The sequence below is a fragment of the Hippopotamus amphibius genome, chromosome 9, assembly GCF_030028045.1.
Source record: "Hippopotamus amphibius kiboko isolate mHipAmp2 chromosome 9, mHipAmp2.hap2, whole genome shotgun sequence".
Taxonomy (NCBI): Eukaryota; Metazoa; Chordata; class Mammalia; order Artiodactyla; family Hippopotamidae; genus Hippopotamus; species Hippopotamus amphibius.
This window is the reverse complement of record NC_080194.1, coordinates 111,137,387-111,161,950: the sequence shown is the minus strand read 5'-3', so window position 1 is coordinate 111,161,950 and position 24,564 is coordinate 111,137,387. Positions and strand designations below refer to the sequence as shown.

Genomic DNA, 24,564 nt, shown 5'->3' with positions numbered 1-24,564 from the left:
CTGGCACTCTCTAATTTGGTCCTCTAGCTAGAAAGCTGCAACTTTAGTTACCCCAATCTGCTGTACCTTTGTGCAACTGCACTTGTGTCTGGGACAAGCCGAGGGAGACAAGAAGAAATGGAGATTCTTGCTGTGCTTTTGGGACCACATATTATCTGATCATAGAGGACGGTTCTCCCTCCTCAAAATTTTAGGCTCCTACCAGCTCTCATTGCCGCTACTAGTTCTGCTTCCAAGGATTGCTTAGGGGCTGAGGCACAAGAGCACAGAGAAAAAATAATGATGGGAATTTCCATTCTCTGTATGTTAGGAAGCCACTTTCCTATTCATCCACCCAGAACCTGAGGCATCTCCTGGAGCCCTCTCAGTTGTGCTAATGCTCACTTTCCAGTTTCAGGCTGCCTTGAATTCAAGCCTTTAAAACCAGAAGAAAGAAAGGAGAAACTCACTACCAGTTGGTGGTCCTTTGAATTTTCATGTTCTTCCCTAATCTGCCTGTTAGCAGTTGTTTTCAGAGTCCTCAAGTAGCTGCTCCATGCATTCTGCTCTGATTTTAGGCTGCATTCAGCGGTAGATATAAGGTGTAGTATGCTTATTTCATCTTACCCAGAAGTTGAAACTTGGTCAATTGATTTTTCAAGAAAAGCACAAAGGCAATTCAATGGAGGAAGCGTGGTCTTGCCGACAAAACCCACTGAAACACTTGGATACCCACATGTAATATGTACATATATACATATATTCTTCAATCCCTACATCTCACTATATACATGTCAGAATGAATCACAGGCCTAAATTTAAAGAAAAAATTCTAAAACTTGTAGACGATAACATAGGAGAAAACCTTTGTGACCTTGAGTTAGGCAAATATTTTAAAAATATGACCTCAAAATAATGATTCATAAAAGCACAACTTAATAAACTAGACTTCATCCAAGTTAAGAACTTCCTCTTTGAAAGACACTGTTAAGAGAATAAAAAGACCAGACACAGACTGAGTGAAAATATTTGTAAATCACATATCTTGTAAAAGACTTGTATCCAAAGCATATAAAGAGCTCTCCAATTTCAATCAGAAAACAGACCAATATAAAAATGGGTAAATGATATAAACAGATCATTCACCCAATAAGATATGCAGATGGCAGATAAGCCCCTGAGAAGATGTTCAACATCATCAATCACTAGGGAAATGCAAATCAAAAATACCATGAGGTGCCATTACACATCTATTAATATCTAAAATTACAGTGACCGACTACACTAAATGATGGTGAGAGAGCAGAACGGCCAGAATGCTCATACACTGCTGGCGGGAATGTAAAATGGTAGAACCACTTTGTGTAACAATTTGGCAGTTTTTTTAAACAGTTAAACATACATCTTGATACATTATTCTTTGCATTCTTTATAGATCTGTCATATGGTCTGCTATGCCACTTCTAGATATTTAACCAATAGAAATGAAAGCATATGTTCATACAAAGACTTAAACATGACTGCTCATTGTAGCTTTATTTGTAATAGTCAGAACTGGAAGCAACCTAAATGTCTATCAATAGGTTAGTGGAGTAACAAATTACAATCTATTCATACAGTATGATGCTACTCAGCAAACTATTGTTACTTACAAAACTATGGATGATTTTAAAAATAATTCTGCTACAGTAAAGAAGCCAGACAGCAAAAGTGCATATAGTACTATTCTATTTCTATAAAATTCTAGAAAATAGAAAGTGTAATGATTCCTATGGGTAAGGGGAGAAAGTGAAATAAGAGGAAGGAAGGGATTACAAAGAGATATGAGGAAATTGGGGAGCAGTGAATATATCTGTCATCCTGATTGTGGTGATTGTTTCATGGGTATATACATGCGTTAAACACTTGTCAAATTGTATGCTTTATATGCGGTTGATTATATGTAAGTTATACCTCAATAAGCCTGTTTTTAAAATGAGTTTTCACATCATTCTCTGTGATGGTGAAGTCAGGAGAAATGCCCCTAGATCTTTGGTTTATGGTTAAAGTGCTATTTTCCACTTTGTCTTTTGGTGTAAATTCATCAGTTTGTTGATGTTCATTTGAAAGCAAGTGTATCGAGCACTTTCAGGCTACCTCCCTATTATCTGATTGTTGTCTAGCTCTTTTCTTGATTACTCCATTCAACATTTTTCCCATTTTGATTGTTTATTTTTCTAACTTATGGAGGTGAATGTTCAGTAAATTTATTTTCATTCCTTCAGTTGAATTTTATTCTTCTGTATACAGATCTATGGATATATTATACAGAAGGAATCCAAATCATGCTGAACTTCTCTCCCGATAAGACCACTGTTAACATTTCTGCCAGCATCTTCCCTGACATCTCTCTGTGCGTGTGTACGCTTTGTGTGTGTCTCTGTGTGTGTATGTGTCTGGGTGTGTGTCCAGAAAAGTACACAAATCATAAGTGTACACATTACCGCAAACTGAACATACCCATGTAACCAGGACTCAATTAGGTAACAAAACCTTGCCTTGTCCCAGAAGCCATCTTTGTATGCACTCCCATTCATAACCCACTCCCCACCAACCCAAGGATAACCACTGTCTTGACGTCCAATGACATGGATTACTTTTGACAGATTCAAGATTTTATTTAAATGTAATCACGAAGCATGTGTTCAGCTTTGTCTGTCTACTTTCACACAATGTTATATTTATGAGGTTCTCTGTAAGGCTTTAGGGGTTGTAGTTCATTCCCAGTGGAGGTTCATTCTAACTCCATTGTGTGAATGTATCATAATTTATTTATCCATTTGATTGTTGGTAGGCATCTGGGTGGTTTCCAGTTTGGGGCTATTTTGAATAGTGCTGCTATAAATATTTGAGTGCATGTCTTTTATGAGCAAATGTATGCCTTTTTTAATGGGTTATATATTTATGAAAGAAATTGCTGGGTCTTATACATGCAGTTTAAATGTATATGACTTTGAATAAATGGTATCATACTAGACAGACTGTTTCGTAACTTGCATTAATCACTGAACAATGTCATGTGCATCTTCCCTTGTCAGTTACCATTACTCATCATATGCATATACCGGGCTTTAATCATTTAGTTGTTTATTAATGGGCTTCGACTTTGCTTTCAATTTTTCCCTAATATGCAATATTTAATATCCTTGGAAACATATCTTTGTTCAACTGACTGATTATCACTTCAGGATAAATGCTTAGAACTGAAATTCTGCATCCAAGGGTATGCCCATGTACATTTAAATTTTGATACACATCGTCCAGTTTCCATTAAAAAAAATTTTTTTTCTTTATTGGAATATAATTGCTTTACAGTATTGTGTTAGTTTCTGCTGTACAACAAAGTGAATCAGCTGTATGTGTACATATATCCCCATGTCCCCTCCCTCATTAGCCTCCAAAGCATCGAGAGGATCTCCCTGTTCTCTGTAGCAGCTTCGCACTAGCTATCTGTTTTACATTTGACAGTATGTACGTGTCAATGCTACTTTCTCACTACGTCCCAGCTTCCCCTTCCCCTCACCATTTCCTCAAGTCCATTCTCTACTTCTGCATCTCTATTCCTGCCCTGCCACTAGGTTCATCAGTACCATTTTTCTAGATTCCATGTATGTGCGTTAGCATATGGTATTTGTTTTTCTCTTTCTGATTTACTTCACTCTGTATGACAGACTCTCGGTGCATCCACCTCACTACCAATGACTCAATCAGCCAATTTCCTTTTTGAAAAGAGGTACAATTTACAATCGCACCAACACTGACTAAGGGAATATTTTCCTATTTCTTCACTCACAGTTAATTTTCTCTATATTTTTAACTCCTGTCAATCTGATAAGAGAAGAATAACTTCACATTTTGCATTGTTATATTTCTTTATTAGTGAATTTAAATATCTTTTTATAAATGTGTTCCTCATTTTATGTACTTTGCTAATTATCCTATTGCTATCTTTTTTTTTTAAATTGGGGTATAGTTGGTTTACAATGCTGTGTTAGTTTCTGCTGTACAGCGAAGTGGAGTTCCCTGTGCTATACAGCAGGTTCTCATTAGTTATCTATTTTATACATATTAGTGCGTATATGTTAATCCCAATCTCCCAATTCATCCCAGTCTCCTTTCCCTCCTTGGTGTCCATACGTTTGTTCTCTACATCTGTGTCTCTATTTCTGCCTTGCAAACTGGTTCATCCGTACCATTTTTCTAGATTCCACATATATGCGTTAATATACGATATTAGTTTTTCTCTTTCTGACTTACCCTATTGTTATCTTTTAATCATTGATTTATATGCTTTCTTTATATGCTGAGGAAAATAATTCTTTCGCTCTTACCTATGTTGCAAATAATTATTCCAGGGTTTTGTTTATCTTTTAATTTGGTTGTATGTGTTGTGGTTGCTGGTTTTTTGTTTTTGTTTTTTTTTTCTGGCACACACTTTTGTTGTTGTTGTTGTTGTTACTATTTTTGCTTTTTTTAAAAATGGGGTCAACTTTATAAATCTTTGCCTTTATGATGCCTGTTTTTTTTAATACATCTTTATTGGAGCATAATTGCTTTATAGTGTTGCATTAGTTTCTGCTGTAAAACAAAGTGAATCAGCTATGTGTATACATATATTCCCACATCCTCTCCCTCTTGAGCCTCCCTCTCACCCTCCCTAGCCCATCCCTCTAGGTTGTCACAAAGCACCAAGCTGATCTCCCTGTGCTATGCAGCAGCTTCCCACTAGCTAGCTATTTTACCTTTGGTGGTGTATATATGTCAATGCTACTCTCTCACTACATCCCAGCCTTCCCTTCCCACCCTGTGTCCTCAAGTCCATTCTTTATGTCTGCTTCTTTATTCCTGCCCTGCCACTAGGTTCATCAGTACCATTTTTCTAGATTCTGTGGGTATGCGTTAGCATACGGTATTTGTTTTTCTCTTTCTGACTTCACTCTGTGTGACAGTCTCTAGGTCCATCCACCTCACCACAAGTAACTCAGTTTTGTTCTTTTTTATGTGGTGCCTGGGTTTTGTTCCATATTTTAAGAGGTTTCTTGCACTTTAGGATTATAATAATAGGACTCTCTATTTTTCTTGTAGTGTATTATCATGTTGTATTCTACATTTACATCTTTGATCTACCTGGAATCTCTTTTACTATATGGAATAAATAATTTAGTTTAATTCCTTTCCAAACAACTAGTTGTTCCAACACTTTAATTGATTGTTTTTGCTCTAATTTGAAATATCAGTTTATCAATATACGAAATCCCTAAGTATCTCTGTGTGTCTATTTCTGTACTGAAAACTCAATTCTACTGCTTTGTTCATCTATTCATTCAACAAGTACTTATGTGCCAGGCACTTTCTAAGTACTTGAGCTACATCAGTAAAAAAAAAAAAGATGAAACTCCTCTCCTCATGAAGCTTAACTTTCAGAGGAAGATATAAAGACACAAAAAACCATACACATTACTTTTGTTTCATCTCCTGAATTATTATGATGAGGTTTTTATTACTATAGATTTATGGTGTATTTTAATATCAGGTAGAGCTAGTTCTTCACATTAATTATTTTGTAAATATTTGTAAATATTGAATCTTACAGATGAACTTTGTTTTTTTTTCTAAGGGAAAGGTTTGTAGCAATACAGTCTTTTCAGATGAACTTTAGAATCATTTGATCAAATTCCAATATAAATCCCATTGGGATTTTGATTGTGATTGCCTGAATTTTGAAATTAATTTAGGGAGATTTGACCTTTTTTTACAACAGTTTTTTCTTATCTAATGGTAAGGTGGGTTTTTCTATTCAAATTTCTTTTCATTCAAGTGTCCTATCTGTCCCTTAGTAGAATTTAAATATTTTCTCCATATAAATTGAGTATTTTGGGGGTTGCTATTTTGAATGGAAGTTTATTTTGCTTTTATCATATTTCATACCTTGTTGTTGTTGTCTGTAAGAAAGCTATTGATTTTGGTATGTATTCCTATAACCTCTCACTTGAGTGAATATTGTTCGTAATAGTTTTTCAGTTGATTTGTCCTTTGGTTATTTGTTGCATAATAGTACGTTACAAACATTTTCACTGTGGACTATACTCTTTATCATTACTAAGTGATTCGCTTTGTCCTGTTTAACCATTTTCATCTTGAATTCCATTTCGTCTGACATTTAAATTGTGGATTTCATTTTCTTGTTTGAGTTGGCCAACATTACCCATACTTTCACTTAAACCTTCTTATTTCTATTACAAAAGAAATATATGCTTGTTATTTAGACACAAACTGTTCTGTTGTAATCCCAATTGAATTGGTTCGTGCAGCTCAATTCCGGCACTAACTCCCTGGAGTTAGGGCAGACTCCACACATTAAGGACTCAGTCCTACGTAAGCCTGTCCCCATTTCAGACACCAGCCTCAAGTTCACGGGATTCCCAGGCCACACACACTTCTGATCAACTACCTACAAACTTCAGGGTTCCCAGGATGCCTCAGGTTCAGTAATTTGCTAGAATGACTCACAAAACCTAGGAAAGCACTTACGCATATGGTTACAAGTCATGTAACTTAGGAACAGACATGCAGGTGAGGTCTGGGAGGGTTCGGAATGCACAGCTTCTGTGCCCGCTCCCCATGGAATCAGGCCATGTCACCCTCCCCCGGAAGCGTTGATGTGTTCACCAACCAGGAGCTCCACCAAGCCTTGGTGTCCAGAGTTTTTAATGGAGTTTCTTTCCATAGGCATGGTTGGTTAAATCATTGGCTACATGCTCCAACTCAACCTCCTGCTTCTTTCTCTCCCTGGAGGTCAGGATGGCTCAAAGTTCCGACCCACCAATTACGAGGTTGCCCTTTCCAGTGACCAGCCCCTGTCTTGAAGCTCTGATGGGGCCACCATGAGTCACCTAATTAGCATAAATGCAGGTGTGATCCAGGGGCTTCTGGATGCTCTTATCACTTGGGAAATTCCAACGGTTTTAGAAGCTCTGTGCCAGGAACTGGGGAACAAAGTTCCTGATTATAGGACACATGTAAAAATGTAACAACACAGAAAATGTTTCTATAGAAAACAAAAGTTACCCTTAATCCCCCAGTGCAGAGATGGCCACTGCTAAAGCTGAGCCAATGTTCTTCCAGAGCTGATTCCTGTGCACATGTGGGCGTGGCATGTAAACAAAATTGGTTTTTATGCAAACGCCACTACACTTAACATAGTCTTGCAACTTGCTTTTTTCAGTTAATAATTTATTTTGGACCTCTCTCCATATCGCTACATTTAAACAAACCAATTGTGACCTCATTATTTTAAACTGTTGTATTAAATGTGCAACTGCTTATTGTCGAAAATCAAAAACAAAAACAAAATACCCCAAAAACCCTTTAGTGGAAATTTGGGTTATTTGAAGGTTTTTTCCCTTCCTTTGGAAATTGCCACACTGTTTCCACGGGTGTGTTTACGCACTTGTTCAAATTCATATGCACATACACATACGAAGGAATACAGAGAGGAATTCCTATAAAAGAGACACATAGATGACAAGATACATGTATTTTAATTTTTGCCATATATTGTAAATAGCCCTTTAAAACATTTAACTCATGTATATTCCCACCAATGAATGCCTGCTATCAATTCTTTTACTTTCAACTTTTTTTTGTCTTAAAATATAAAACCTAGCCTGACACTTTTTTTTTCTTTTAAAGGTGAGTTTTATGTGCATCTCTCTTTTAAAAAATAGTATGTCATGTAATTTAACAATCTTTTTTTCTCTTTGGTGATTTGGAGTGTATATTCTATGGATATTTAGTTCCACTAATTTATAACTTTTAAAAATTAACTTTATTAAGATACAATTTTTTGTAAAATAAACTGCACCTGTTTCACTGTTAATTTATAACTTTAATTTACATGCTTCAATATGTTTTTCGATGCAACAATTTGAAATGAAACAGGTTCTATTTGAACCTTTCCTTTGTTTCTCCTCCTATTCCTCCCCCTCTGCCTGAGTCTAATGTAGGGTAACCTGGTAAACTATATAAGTGTGTAAGTATGGTACATACAGTGTATGATATCATGGTAAACTTTTAAAAAACATCTACCTGTACAAGTTTACCTCTGTATAGGTGGAATCTTTATTTAACGTTCATTCTACCCATTAATGGATTTTACAGGAAGTCACATTCAAATACTTAGCATCCAGTCCTAGGGGCCAAGTTCTAGAAGCTTCTTGCTGAGCCCTGATTGTCAAGTCTGGGAAATCCAGGGGCTCCAGAATGGGGGCGAGGGGGATTGGGCGTACTTGGGGAGATGCTTAATCATTGATGTTCAATCCTGATTTGTACATGAGTAATCAATGGAGTTTTTTTAAATTACAAAAAATAAGCTTTTTAAAATACAAAATATTAAAAACAAAATTCTCATTGTAGCAAATGCCAGCAAGCAGAAGTAAATAGAATAAGGAAAGTTATAGTAGTTACTCCTCATTCAAATTCCACCCCACTCTACCGCAGAGGTGACTGACAACCAATGCTGCCAGTTTGGTTTTTATTAAACTCATTTTTTAGATACTTATATAAGCATGTATGATGTTTTCAGTCTTTAATTTTTTATTTTTAAAATGTTAAACCTAGAGAAAAACTGCAAAAATAGTTTTTTAAAAAACCCTTCTACCCCTTCACATCACCCCCTCCCCATTCTCTCCCCTGAACCTTTTGAAAATTAGATGAGAATAAATTGAAGACATGATGACAGACCTCACTCCTAAATATTCAGCATATATTTCTTAAGAACAATGACATTCCTTTTCATGACCGCAAAATAATGATCATACTCAAGAAATTTAACATTGATATAGTAAGTAAATACAGACCAACATAAAATTTCCCTGATTGTTGCCATAATTGCCATCAACTCCTTTACAGTTGTTTGCTTGTTTTAAATCCAAGATGCAATCATAATTACACATTACATGTAGTTGTCAGGTCTTTAATCCAGAACAGTTTCCTAGCCTCTTTCTATGTATTTTATGGCACTGACATTTTTGCAGAGTTGAGGTCAGTTGTTTAGCAGAAGGTCCCTCAGTTTGAGTTTGTATGGTGTTTCCTTGTGTTTGGAATCAGGTTATGCATTTTTGGCAGAAACACTACATACGTGATGTTATTCTATCAGTGTACCATGTTAGGACCTACATGCCAATATGCTCCACTACTTGTTATGCTAAGTTTAATAATTAGTTAAAGTCATGCCTGCCAGATTTCTCCATATTCTGTTCTCCAGCTATCTTTCATCTAATGCAGAGGTAAGCAAACTTTTCTGTAAAGGGCTGGCTCATACATATCTTAGGTTTTGCAGACTGTGTAAGATCTCTGTCACATATTCTTTTCTCCCTCAACCATTTAAAAATGTGAAATGTGAAACCTTTCTTAGCTGGACAGCTGTACATAAACAGGTAGATTGACAATTCTTGCCTGTATCAGTCATTACTGCAGCAGTTGTGAAGGGGTGATTTAAATTTCTATGATTCCTTTCCTATTTATTAGTTGGCATTCCCCTGCAAAAAAAGAACTGTCCCTCCTTCCCTCCCTTTTAGAAAATGTTTTTGGAATCAATATGAAGTTATGGATCTGTTTCCATTTTTTTAATGGCTGCAAAAAGTGCTGAATGTGTTAATTTATTTTTCAATTAGAATTTATAGAGTGCCAACTGTGCTCGTCCCTGGGGATGCAGTGTTGAACACAAACAGATATAGTCGCTGTCCCCATGGAACTTACCTTCTAACAGGGGAAACAGACACTGATCAAATGATCACATAAATGAATGTAAACTTTCAGCTGCAGTTAGTTCCGTAAAGGGGAGCATTTAACAGAGAGCTGTGAGCTGGTCAGGGCAGTCAACAGGAAACGAATGCTGCCGTGAGGAGGTGACGACTGGGCTGAGATCTGGAGGATCAGCACCATAACTTCTGTGAAGATGGGGCTGCAAGAGCAGGGTCCTGAAGACAAAAGAACTAAGCGGAACATCTGAGAAATGCGTGGGAGCCGGACACACGGGTCGAACTAAATGATGACCAGCAGTGTGGAAAGGCAGAACGAATACACAGTGAAGAATAGTATCAGACGGGCACAGAGAGGTCGTGGAACCAGCCCGTGGTGGGGTCATTGTCCATGGGAGAATTTGGATCTTCATCCAGAAAGCAAAGGAAAGTCACAGAAGTGTATTTTATAGATGGAGTGGTGTCTGAACCAGACGAGACTTTGAGAAAACCACTCTGCTGGAGTGTGATGTTGGGAGTCCCATCCCTTGGCCACTGGATAAGCTGGTAGAGAGAGGATGGTGGTACCTTGGATAGAGTGTTCTATTGGCTATGGAGACAAGGTAACAAACTAAGAAATGTGCATGGCATGAAACTAACATGACTCTGGGTGATGGAAATATTTGAATCTTGATTTTGAGGTGGTCACATAGGTGTGTCGTTTATCAAAAGTCATCAAATGGGCACACATAAGATCCAAGCACCTCACTAGATGTAAATTTTACCTGAAAACAATATCCTGCCAAGTGAAAAATAAAGGTGCAAAGCAATCTATACAGTGTGGGACCATTTGTATAAAGAAGCAGTGTATATCAGTGCAATATCTCTGGCAGGACACACAAGAAGGTAATAATAGTGCTTGCTTTGATGGGAGGAGAGCAAAGTATCTGGAAGACAGGTAGAAGGGAGCTGTTTTCCTGAGTATTGTTCTTTACTTTGGAACTTGAACCACCTGAGGGAACTTAGAGTTGGATTGGCTACACCTAATAACATATGCTGAAAATATATAAAGCAAAATTGATAGAATTAGACACATAGCCTAGCCCAATGTGACTGATACAGTAAATAATCAAAGATTTAAAGCAACCATAAATCAAAATATAAAAGAATCAAAATATATAAAATCTGTAAGTTAAGGAAAAAGTCTGAACCTATTATATAGTCTGTACCTGTCAAAACAGATCAGTTTAAACATAGTTGCCTCAGGGCGGGTGAGAAAGCCTGGAGCAAGAATTTATTGCTTTTCAATGTAAATACTTCTGAGCTTACTTTTTTTTAATTCAGGGGAGGAAGGAGGGACTTCCAGGAAATATGGCAGCATAAGTAAACATTTTTAAAGCCTCTTCCTTGAAACTTACAACATCAACAAAGGCATTAGCAACTAAAATGAAAACTAAGCTGAAACTCTGGGACAACCTTATCCTTTTCCTACAAATGCTGAAGAATAGTTGCCAGGCATAGCACAACTGGAACCAAAATGAAATAGGATGCTGGGGGTTGACCAAGTTTCCTGAGCTTGAGAACCAGCACAGTGCTGTCGGCCAAAGAACCTCCCTGATAGCGCCCCCGCCCCCCCCCCCCCCCAGAAGCTGGAGCAGAGATCTGCAGAGGTGGGTGGGCCCAGAAGGAGTCAGGTTCCCCCTTCACCTCAGATCAGCTACAGCAGAGAGGCTGGGGAAGGGGGTGCTTTCTGTGTCCAGGCACCACCAATTTTCACATATCCCAGCTTTCTGATTGGGAAAGGGAGGAATTCAGTTGGAAATAAAGCAAATTTCTAATCAAAGCAGAACATCCAAGGTAGAGAAAAACATTTGCTGCCACTAATTCATCCTTCCTCCAATAAAATGTCAGAACTTTCTCAATCTTAGCTGCATAACATGATTGTCAGGAATGAGATTTCTGAATGTTTTAAAATATTTTAAATGTGTCATGCCAAACCAAGTGAATCTGAATCTTACAAAGATGAGGCCCAGGCAACAACCGTAGTTGAAAAATTTCTCCATAATGAGACAACATTTTTAGCCCAATCAATAGGTAAAATTTTATTGATTCTTTTCTTTTCTTTCTTTCTTTATTGGCTGCGTTGGGTCTTCATTGCTGCTCCGGCTTTCTCTAGTTGCAGAGAGTGGGGCTACTCATTGTTCCAGTGCACGGGCTCCTCATTTCAGTGGCTTCTCTTGTTGTGGAGCACAGGCTCTAGGCGCACGGGCTTCAGAAGTTGTAGCACACGGCCTCAGTAGTTGTGGCACACGGGCTTAGTTGCTCTGCGGCATGTGAGATCTTCCCGGACCAGGAATCGAACCCGTGTCCCCTGCATTGGCAGGCGGATTCTTAACCACTGTGCCACCAGGGAAGTCCCATAAGTAAAATTGTAAAGTATTCATAACACTCAATATTGGCAGAAGTGTAGAGACATAAACAAGTTTATAGGAATGCCAAGGGAAAAGTGAGTGGTAGGAAACCTTTTCTTGGATTTCATGTTTCCACATGGAGTGATGTCAATTCATGTAGCTCTGCTCCTTCACTCACATCTCTAACTGGTAAGTTTGAAGGAAGAAAAAGACTGATAGCTCATACTCTTGTTCTCTCTCTTATGGGCTATTCCTGTCTGAAAAGAGCACTGCTGGTCCTGTGCTTGCATTGGGCCATCACCTCCTGTGACTGGCCAGGTGGTAAACTACCTAATTCTGCTTGCAGCATACGGAAACTGACATTTTGATCCCTGTCAGCCTGACCCCAGCATTCAAAAAAATTTCAACCAGCGAGAGAAGAAAAGTGCAATTTATTGATTCCTCTCCATCTGTCGTCAGTGGCAAAGTCAACCAAAGATTTATGTAAATATAACGTTGACTGCTACCCACCTAACACACCTGCCACCTTCATGGCATGCATCCTGCATCCTGGCTTCCTTCTTACCCACAGAAAAGCCCTAAGTCTCTTCCTGCCTTAAAATTTGCTCTGTTTGATATTTGTACACCTCTCCCAACTTTCTTTCAGGTGGTGTTTCCATATACCATCCTTTCATGTTTGAAAATCCTGCAGCCTCCTATTTAATGTGTTTCTTATGGGCAAAATCTACATCTAATATATTTATATCTATTCTAACAATCTTTGTCTGGAGGTTAGAATAAATTTAGTCTAGTAATATTGAATGTGAGTCCTGATTTATTTGGATTTCAATCAACAATCCATTTACTTTCTATTCATTTCATATGTTCTATGTTCCCCCTTTCCTCCTTTCTTCTCTTTTGCAGTATTAAGTGTTTTTTAGCTTTAATTTTATTTTTTATTATTTATTTTTTTGGCTGTGTTGGGTCGTCATTGCTGTGCACAGGCTTTCTCTAGTTGTGGCAAGCGGGGGGCTACTTTTCGTTGTGGTGCTAGGGCTTCTCACTGCAGTGGCTTCTCTTGTTGCAGAGCACAGGCTGTAGGCATGAGGTTTTCAGTAGTTGTGGCATGTGGGCTCAGTAGCTGTGGCACATGCATAGTTGCTCTGCGGCACATGGAATCTTCCTGCACCAGGGTTGGAACCGGTGTCCCCTGCATTTTTTTAATCATAATATTTTTAAGGCTTCACTTTTTTCTTTTAAAATTGTTTGTTGAGGACAATTTATATACAATAACATGCATTCATTAAGGGTACAGTTTGATGAGTTCTGACAAATGTATAAACATTTGTATAACCATCAATCAAGACATAAGCATTTCCATCAGTCCTAAAAAATTCCTTGGTGCCCCTTTGCAGTCAATCCCACTTCCAATCTCTACCCCAGGCATCCATTGATTTACTTCCTGTCACTATAGATTTATTTTGCCTGTTCTAGAATTTCTTAAGACTGAAATAAAGGAGTATGTGCTCTTTTGTGGCTGGCTTCTTTCACTCAGAATAACATTTTTGAGATTCAGCCATGATGTGGTGGGTATCTAGTTTTGTTCCTTTTAATTGCTGAGCAATATCTCATTGTATGCATATACTGTAATTTGTTTATCCATTCATCTGTTGATGAACATTTGGATTATTTCCAGTTTGGGGCTGTTATGGATAAGGTTGCTACGCACATTCATGTAAAAGTCATAGTGTGGACTTTATTTCTCTAAGAAAAGTACCTACAGCTGAAATCGTGGAGTCAGAGTGTAACTGTGCGTTTAACTTTAAAAGGAACTGACAGTTTTTCAAAATTATTGAACTCTTTACATTCCCAACAACATTGTATGAGAGTTCCAGTTGCTCCATACTTTTGTCAACACTTGTACTGTCAGGTGTTTAAAATTTGTGCATTCTACTGGTTGTGTAGTAGTGTTCCGCTGTGGTTTTAATTTGCATTCCCTGGTGACTAACAATGTTGAGCCTTTTTTCATGTGTGATTGAACATTCCTCTATCTTGTTAAGTATTATTCTATCACTTGCCCATTTAAAATTTGAGTTGTTTTCATTATACTGAGTTGCAAGATTTCTTGATACAGTCTTAATTCAAGTTCTTTGCCAGATATGTAGCTTTATGTATATAACATAAATATAAATTGTATATAATATAGAAATATAAATTATACATACATAATTTTTCCTTGTCTGTGGCTTTGTTGTTTTTTTGTTTCGGCCACACTGCATAGCTTGTGGAATCTTAGTTCTCTGACCAGGGATTGAACCAGGGCCACAGCAGTAAAAGCGCTGAGTCCTAACCACTGGACCACCAGGGAATTCCTAATTTTTCCCTATCTGTGGCTTTTTGCATTTTTTCAAAGTTGTCTTTTGAAGAGTAAAAGATTTTAATTTTTTTTTATAAATTTATTTATTTATTGGCTGCATTGGGTCTTCATTGCTGTGCACGGGCTTCCTCTGGTTGTGGCGAGCGGGGGCTACTCTTTGTTGTGCGGGCTTCTCATTGCAGTGACTTCTCTTGTTGCGGAACATGGGCTCTAGGCACGTGGGCTTCAATAGTTGCGGCACATGGGCTCAATAGTGGCCCTTGGGCTCTAGAGCGCAGGCTTAATAGTTGTGGCACACGGGCTTAGTTGCTCTGCACATGTGCTGTCTTCCTGGGGCAGGGCTCGAACCCGTGTCCCCCTGCATTGGCAGGTGGATTCTTAACCACTGTGCCACCAGGGAAGTCCAAAGATTTTAATTTTGATGAAGTAAAACTATCAATATCTTCCTTTTACAATTTGTGCTTTATGTGTCCTATTTAAGAAATTTCTGCTTGCTCAAAGTTGCAAAGATTTTTCTCCTGCTTTCTTTTAAATGTTCTGTGGCTTTAGCTTTTACCTTTAGGTCTGTGATCTAATTTTGAGTTATTTTTTGTGTGTATGGGATAAGGTAAGTATCAAAGTTCATTTATTTCTACATGAATATCCAGTTGTCCAGCAGAATTTGATGAAAAGACTAGTCTTTCCCCCATTGAAGTGACTTGGCATTTTTGTCGAAAGTCAATTGATCACATACGTGTAGATCTATTCCTGATCTATAATATTATTTCTTTGGGTCTATATGTCTATTCTTTTGCCAAAACCACTCTCTTAATTAGCTGTATAGTAGGTCTTAAAATCAGGTAGTCCTTTCCAACTTTCTTCTCTTTAAAAATTGTTTTGGCTATTGTATGTCCTTTGCATTTACATATAAATTTTAGAACCGCTTGTCACATTCCGAGGAAAAGCTTTCTGGCATTTTGACTTGGATTATGTTGAACCTAAAGATCAGCTTGGGGGAGAATTAACATCTTAAAAATACCAAAACTCCAAATCATGAACATGTTGTATCTTTGCATTTATTTTTGATCTTTTTGAAATTTCTCTCAGCAGTGTTTTGTAGCTTTTAATATACAGATCTTGCACTTTGTTAAACGTATCCCTAATATTTCATGTTTTTGATACTATTAATGGTGCTATTCTTCCAATTTCATTTTCCAGTTCCTTATTTGTGGATCTTGTATTCTGCAACCTTGCTAAAGTCACTTATTAGTTCTAAAAGCTTTTTTTGCTAGATTCCTTAAGATTTTCTACATATACAGTCATGTTGACTTTGAGTAAAACCAGTTTTACTTTTTTCTTACCAGTTTGTATGCATTTTATTTATTTTAATTGACTTACTTCACTGGCTGGAGATCCCAACAAGTTTTCAATAGAAGTCTTGTTCCTGGTTTTACAGGGACAGCGTTCAGTCTTTGACCATTTGGCACGATGGTTGCTGTCCATTTTTTGTAATATCCTTCATCAAGTTCAAGAAATTCCCTTCTATTCCTACTTTTCTGAGAATCTTTTAAAATGAATTTATATATTTACTTATTGGCTGCATTGGGTCTTCATTGCTGCGCATGGGCTTTCTCTAGTTGCAGCGAGCAGGGGCTACTCTTCATTGTGGTGTGCGGGCTCCCCATTGTGGTGCTTTTCTTGTTGTGGAGCATGGACTCTAGGTGCGTGGGCTTCAGTAGTTGCGGCACATGGGGTCAATAGTTGTGGCTCACAGGCTCTAGAGCGCAGGCTCAGTAGTTGTGGCGCACTAGGCTTAGTTGCTCCATGGCATGTGGGATCTTCCCGGACCAGGGCTCAAACCCATGTCCCCTGCATTGGCAGGCGGATTCTTAACCACTGTGCCACCTAGGAAGTCCCACTGAGAATTTTTAATTGTGCATGGGTGTTGAACTTTGTCAGATGCTCTTTATGCATGCATTAAGATGATCCTGATTTTTTTCTTCTCTGAATATGATAAATTACACTGATTGATTTTAAAAAATTTAAACCAACTTTGCCAGCCTGGTAAAAACTCCACTTTGCCAAATGTATTTTCCTTTTTTTACATGCTGGGTTCCATTTGATACTATACTGTTAAAGCTTTTGCATTTATATTTATTTCATTTTCTTATAAAGCCTTTATATGATTTTGGTAGTGGGGTAGCGTTGGTCTCATAAAATGACTTGAGATGTGTCACTCCATTTTATGAAAGATTTTGATAAGATTGGTGTTTGTTCTTTGTTAAATGTGTGTTAGGATTCAACAGAGAAGTCATCTGGGCATGAAGGGATTTGTTTTTGTGTTTGGAAGGAGGAGGTTATTAACTATGAATTAAATTTCTTTAAGATATAAAACTATTCATAGTTTCTGTCTCTTCTTGGATCTATTTTGTTAATTTGTCTTTTTCAAGGATTTTTTCTATTTTGTATAAGTTGTCAAGTTTTTTGGAATAAAGTTATTTATAACATTCGTTTGTTATTTTTAATGTCTTTAGGATTTATAGTGAAGCCCCTTGCATTAGGCCAGATCTTGGTAATTTGTATTTTCTCCAGATTTTAAAATCAGGTTAGAGATTTACCAATTTTATTGACGTTTTCGTTGATTTTCTCTATTATTGGTACATTTTCTATTTCATTGATTTCTGTTCTTATGTTTATTATTTCCTTCCTTCTCTTTTTCTTTGGGTTTAATTTGCTTTTTCTAGTTCTTAGAGTGGAATCTTAGAATATTAGTTTTAAACCTTTCATTTTTTTCTAGAATAAACATTTTAAGATATAATTTTCCCTCTAAGCACAGTTCTAACTGCATGCCACAAATTTTAGCACATTGCATTTTCATTTCATTCGGTTTAAATTTTTTTTAACTTCCTTTGTTATTTATTCTTTGGCTTGTGCATTATGTAAAACTGTTTTATGTATAAAATATCTGAGAATGTTGTAAGTATCTTATTGATTTCGAATTTATTTCCATTGTGGTCAGAGGATGTTTTCTGCATGATCTCAATATTTTTGAATTTATTGAGATTGCTTCTGAGACCCAAAATATTGTCTTTTATGAACTTTCCATGTGTACTTGAAAAGATTGTGTATCCCGCAGTGGCTAATGCAGTGCTTTATAAATTCAATTTGGTCAAATTATTTGCTGGTGTTTGACAAGCCTCCTCTATCTTTACATGTTTTATCCATGCTGAGGGAGGTGTGTTAAATTCTCCCATTACGTTTGTGGATTTATTTTCTTCATGTATTGTGCTTCATGTATTTTAAAAGCTTTGTTATAGGTACATTTTGGAGTATTACATTTTCTTAATGAATGGCTCTTTATCATGATGAATTAACCCTATTTATGTCTGGCAATACATCTTGTCCTATATTAATATAGATGTTCCGGAAGTCTTATGATTAATATTTTCATGATATGTATCTTTCTATCCTTGTACTTTTAACCTGTGTTTGTATATTTAAAGAGTGTATCTTGTCAGTAGTCTATAGTTGGGTCTTACTGTATTTTTATGCAGCCTGATGTTTGCTGCCCTTTAATTGTAGCATTAGAATCTTTGAATGTAATTAGCAACATATTTAGGTATCAATCTACTGTTCTGCTGTTTATTTTCTATTTGTCCCATCTCTTCTTTACTTTTTCCTTTTTTCATGCCTCCTTTAGCATTATTTTTCAAATATCCCATTTAATCTCCTCTGTTGGAGACTGTTACTGTATACTTCCATTTCTTTCCTCCCATCCTTTGTGCTGTTATTCTCATATACATGTTACTTATACATTTATTATAAGTTCTGTAGTACATTGGCATTATTCTTGCTTTAGACAGTCAATTATCTTTTAGAGAAATGTAAAACTGAGAAAACCATATTGTTTATATTTACTCAAATATCTATCATTTCCAGCTTTCCTCATTCTTGAGGTTCCAATGGTTATCATTTTACCTCAGCCTGATAGCTATAAACTCTTTTACTTTTTCTTTATCTGGAAAACTATTTCATCTTCAAATTTGGAGAATATTTTTGCTGGATAGAGAATTCTATGGTTTCTTTTTAAAATTTTTTAAATTTCAAATGTGATATTTTATTTTACTATTTTTACTTTTAAAAAAATTTTATTGGAGTATAGTTGAATTACAATGTTGTGTTAATTTCTGCTGTACAGCAAAGTGAATCAGTTATACATATACATATATCTACTCTTTTTTAGATTCTTTTCCCATATAGGCCGTTGTAGAGTATTGAGTAGAGTGTTGGATAGAGAATTCTAGATATTTTTGTTTGTTTTTGTTTTCTCTTTCAGCACTTTAGATGCTGTTCCGGTGTCTTCTGGCTTGCATTATTTCTGAAGTTAGTTGATTCTTACTTTTGTTCTCCTGATATAATGTGCCCTTTTCTTCTGGGTGCTTTAAGATTTTCTCTTTGCCACTGGTTTTTAATAACTTAATTAAACAGGTGATTTTCCTTGTTTTCATCCTATTTGGAGTACATTGAGCCACTTGGACCTATGTATTTATAGCTTTTATCAGATTTGAAAAATCTTAGCCATTACTTATCCAAAAAAATTTTTTTCTGCCTAACTTCCTCACCACACACAGAGACTTTTAAGGTATTAAAATTGAACATATGTTAGATTGCTTGATATTGTCTCACAGTTCACTGAGCTCTACTTTTCCAACTATTTTTCTCTGTGTGTTTCTGTTTCTGTTGCTATGTCTTAAGGCTCACTTGTCTTTTTTTCTACAGCATCTAATCTTAAGTCCATCAGGCAACTTTTTAATATTAAATACTATAGTTTTCAGCTCCAGAATTTCATTTGCTCTCAAAACAATTTCCACTCCTTTATTTATAGTGCTTATATTTTCCTTTAAATCCTTGAACATATTTATAACAGCTATAGGAAAGCCCCCATCAGCTAATTCCATTATTCCTGTTATTTCTGCTTTTTCTGTGGATGCTTTGAATGTTACACTAGAATTTCCAGATTTTGTTGTTGTTCTTAAAGAGTTTTTAAGTTTGTTAAGCAAATAAGGTACTTGAGAAATAGCTTGATCGATTTGATGATTTCTTTTAAGCTTGGTTATGGTAGTAGAATAACTTCTATTCTAATGCTAGTTCAGTCCTGCTTCTAAGGTACAGTCTACCTGGGGTCTCTATTGGAATCCCATTTATTTTTGTCCACTCAGGCTCATCAAAACTTAAATGTCTTCCAATTCTTTCTTACCTCTAGGAATCGTTCAACTTACAGCTCTCTACCAGCTGTTCTTTGCCTGACCTCATGGAATTTTATCCTGTGACTGTATGTCTTAGTTATCAACCAGGAACTCAAGGGAATCCTTATGAAGATTTTTCTCAGTTATCTGCTGCATAATTTTCTTTCTCCAGTTTTCTGCCTGACAAATTCTAGCTACCTAAGCGTCCATGAAGTCTCCTCAACTCAGTGAGACCACTGTGCTGTGCTTTGGTTTCTTTTCCCTTTACAGTGTAACGACTCCAGGCAGAGAGCTGGGCAATTGTAGGGCTCATCTCAGTTATTTCTGTTCTCATGTGGATTACAGTCCTTTACTGGCTATTGTCCACTTACTGAAAACGGTTAATTTATATATTTTTATATATAGTTTTCTAGTTGTTAACAGTGTGTGTGGGGGCAAGTCTGGCACCAGCTCAGAAGCAAAAATTCCTCAGCTTTCTTTTTAATGAATATTTTCACTGCATTCAGAATTTTAGATGGGCAGTTACTTTCTTTTAGCACATCAAAGATTATACCAATGGTTGTAAGTTATACTAACTTTTCTCATTTCTGTTGAGAAATCATCTGTTGTTCCCTTGAAAGTTGTGTGTGTGTGTGTGTGTGTGTGTGTGTGTGTGTGTGTGCGCGCGCGCGCGCGCGCACATCCAAAGGAGGGAGGGACTGGCTTCTTTTTTATTTTGTCATTGGTTTTTAGAAATGTAATTATGATTGCCTATATGTGCCTCTCTTTGTACATATTCTGCTTGGAGTTATTAGGACTTCCTTAATCTGTGGCTTAATTAGTTTTTGGAAAATTCTCAGCCAAGACTGCATCTACCACAATCTGTCTCCCCCCCCACTTTTTTTTTCAGACTTCAATTATATGTTTGACTATTCATGATGTTCTGTGTATCTCTCAAGCTCTTTTCACTATTTTTCATTCTTTCCTCTCTTCATACTTCAGTAAGATGTTATCTCCTGACCTAATTAACGGTTCACTGATCTCTTTTGCTGTGTTGGTTCTGCTTTAAGAAGATCTACTAAATGCATTTTTTTTTTGGTTCCAGAATTACTGTTTCATTCTGTTTTTAAAATAAGTTCTAGTTTTTCCCTGGTAAATTTCTTTGTCATTCATTTTCTTGAACATTTATCACAGTTGTTTTAATGTTTGTATTCTATAACTCCAATATGTGGATCACCTATGTCTTTACTGTCTGTTTTTTTCCCTTGATTTTTCTCAGTTTGGCCTTGTCACCGGGCATGTTTGGCAATTTTTTATTAAATACCAGATATTATATTTGAAATGTTGTTGTGGTTCTACATGTTGTTCTCTCCCCTCAGAGAGATTTCAATTTTAATCTGGCAGGCAGTTAGGATAGATGTAGATCACCTTTTACTAATCAATAATTGAGGTGATTTGAAGATGGATTTGATTCTCTGAACGCTTCTCGTTTGCTATTCATCTTAATGCATATAGTCTTTCAAGAGCATCACCTGAAACCTTAGGGTGTTTGTTTGTGCTCTTCCTCCTTGGCAGGTTCTAAACTCCAGTTTTTGTTCTACCGGCATTGTGAGATTCCTGCTTATTCTTCATTGTGTAGCCACCTAGCTGCTGCTGAATTTCTTCTCTTTGCCTTTCACTCTGTGCAGCTTAAAATGAGGCAAATGCCTGTAGGGGGAAAGTGGAGGAGAATAATACATTCACTTTTCCGAGGTCTTCTTTCTTTGGATTTTAGTCCCTCAGGTCCTGACTGTCTTGGTAGCACTGGAACCTGATTATTTTCTCTCTAAGCCTGTGATATTCTCAAAATCTCTGAGATGTTACTTTCTTTTTGGCCTTTCGGTCCAATGCTACTTGGAAATCAGCTAATGTTTCAAAGTCAAAGGCGGCAGAGCAGGTCAAGTTCCCACCAGTGCTCTTTCCTTCTCTCTGGGTTCTTGGCCCCATTCTTGAGTTCTTAACTTTGATTCCATTTTTTTTTTTTTTTTTTTTTTTTGGCTATTGCAAGTCTTTGAGTATTTTTTCCAGAATATGTAAAAAAAAAAAAAAAAAAAGCCATTTATTTTCTCACCTGTTTCATTAAAAAAATATTTTTCTCTAACTTTCATACATGATAACAACTTAATGTATAAGCCTGGATGAGACCAATTACCCTCTCTCTATTGGTCCATTTTTCATCTGTGATCTAGTGTTACATGCACTTCTGGAGCCAATCTTTTTTTTTTACCTTTGCTGATAACTTTTTTTTTACTTTGTTGATAAATCTTCTTTATCCTAGAAATCAACAGAATTATCAGCATGTCAGTATAATCTCTTTCCATAAATAATCCAGTCACAGAGTAAACCGTTTGTTTTTTTAAAGGCAGAGAGTGTGTTATTATTTTCATAGGTGTATACTACATGTGTATTGCTTTGAAATAAAATCAATACAGGATATTTTATATTTTTCTCATTTAAAAATTAAGCCAATATTAAAAATCTTTGTTGTGGAACATTCATATAATATATATCTGAAAAGTAGAAGTCGCCTTAATTCTGATTCTTCAGAGTTAGTTAAGTAACAGATAGCATTCCAATTATATAATGTAACATCTTATGGAAAAGCGCAAGTGAACTTTTTGGCCAACATGACATTTATGGACACTACGTACAAAGTTTTCTTTTTCAAAAATGGTATCATGCATATTATTTTGTAATTTTCTTTTTTCACTGTACAATATAGTTTGGAAATCTTTCCAAGTTATCAAATTTTTCTGGTTATCTATAGCAAATCACTCCAAAACTAAAGGGCTTAAAACATTAATGTATTACCACCTCCTTTAGTCTGTGGGTCAGGAATTCAAATAGGGTACAGTGGGGATGGCTTCTCTCTGCCCTATAATATCTGGGTCCTCAGCTGGGAAGACTCTTACAGCAGGGGCTAGAATAGTTGGAGACTGGCCAGGTGTCCATCTCTATCTGTGCCTTGTCCTCCCCCTCTCCATTTCTCCTTTATTACCTTCCTACCTCCTTTCCTCTAAACAGCTAGCTTGGGCTGCCTTGCAGCATGGCGGACTCTGGGTAATTGGACTTCTTACATGGTGACTTTGGGCTCTGAGAGAGTGTTCCAAGAGACAGGAAATAAAAGCTTCCAGTTTAAGTCCTAAGGCTGGAAACTGGCACGAAATAATTTTGATTTCTTTATTCGATTAAAGAAGTAACATATCCCGTCCAGATTCAAGGCAAGGGCATTGTAGATCCCAACTTGATGACAGGAATATTGAAGGATTTCCAGCCATGTTTAATTCAACACAGTCAAAAATTCACCTTCAGTCAAGCATGACTTACATTCTTCTAACATGAAACGTACCCAGGTACATCCAAAAGTCCAAAAGTCTCATCTCCTTGTAGCGCCAGGCTCAGGCTTGAGGTCTTGCATCGGTTCATCTAAAGCAGGTTCAGGGGAGGTTCTTCTCAATCTGAAGATCTCCTCTCCCTAAACACCCCAAACACACCAGTGAGGCAGAGATACAGTATATAATTGTGATAGACACCCCATGCAGTAAGAGAGGATGTGGGTGGTGTTTCCTGTAGCACTCATACTGTTTCACAGCAATTCTTAAATCCAGCTAGGAACATGTCATCAGTTCCTTAATTAAGGCTCAGTCCTGCTTCTTGGGAATGACTCCTCACCGCTCTTGGCTTCATCTTTTGGGCTCTTGGTTCCTCCCTGACTCATTCTTCCTCTCCCATAAGAAACGGTCCATGTTTACAGCCTGTTTGTGGCCCATAAGAGTGGTGGGGATCCAAAGGCCTCCTTTCCTTTTGTACTATCTCTGTCCCTGTTAGTCCCAAACTGGTATGTTTTCTTTAAAAACATCAAGGGCTTCCTGTGATTCAAATTACGAGTATAATCCATCCACTAGACAAAGCCATACTTACAAGTCTCTTTAGGAATAGGGCCTTTCTATCTTCCTCTCCCTGTGAGGCTGCTGAGGGACCATGCCTCTAAGATTCTTGAAAGCTCTTTTAGGCCTGCCCTTAAATATGTGTGAGATCTTAAAGGATCTGACTGCCCCATCCCTAAGTTAATCTTTATCTGCAGGCCACATTTTACTGCCCTGGGTTTGAATGTTTTTGCTGGAGATGTCAGAATGAGAAATAGTTTTCCTCTCGAACCCAGCAAGTCCTGGTTCTTTCTATTTCCTCTAAATTCTACTAAAAAAAATGGAATGATTTCTGCTTTAATTCATCTCTGCTTTTCTTTTATCATGGGCATCTAGAAAAACCCAGCTGGCTCTTTCTATGCTCTACTTGGAACTCTTCTAGTCAGATCCATGAGTTCATTAGGTAGCCTTTCCATCTGTCATGTTACTACAGGCAACCGTTTTGCTAACTGACACACCTGTGCATGGCTCAGGTGCTCTCTTCTCCAGCCTCCAGGAACAGTTTTTTCGGTGCCCTTCAAGTCCTCTCCAAGAGTCTTCCTGGGGCCCTTGCAGCTTTCACTAATAGTCTTACGAGGTACTTCTAGCTTTTGCTGGTTGTCTAATCCCAAAGCCAGTGTTTTAAGTGTTTGTTACAGCAGCAGTCTGCTTCCAGATACTGAATTTCATTCTGGTTATCTGTTGCTGCCTAACAAACCACTCTAAAACCTCCTGCCACAAAGTAGAGAATGTGTGTCGTAAAGAAGCCAATACATTCCATAGTCTGCAATTTGATAGGACACATGAAAAACGTTACCCTCCAGCATGTACCTAAGTGATTTTTTCTTTTTCTGCCTATTTCTCCTCAGAATGCAACAGCTCCGTTCATCC

At 37.1% G+C, this 24,564-nt stretch overlaps 1 protein-coding gene and 1 non-coding gene across 2 annotated transcripts in view; one reads left to right on the top strand and one right to left on the bottom strand.

Moving 5' to 3' along the window:
* The window catches only part of CALN1 (calneuron 1), a 482,900-nt gene that overhangs the window by 64,712 nt on the left and 393,624 nt on the right, over positions 1–24,564 (top strand). The window lies entirely within an intron of this gene.
* On the bottom strand, positions 14,445–14,516 carry TRNAK-UUU (transfer RNA lysine (anticodon UUU)). Its single transcript has one exon. It is a non-coding gene; the product is annotated as a tRNA-Lys (tRNA).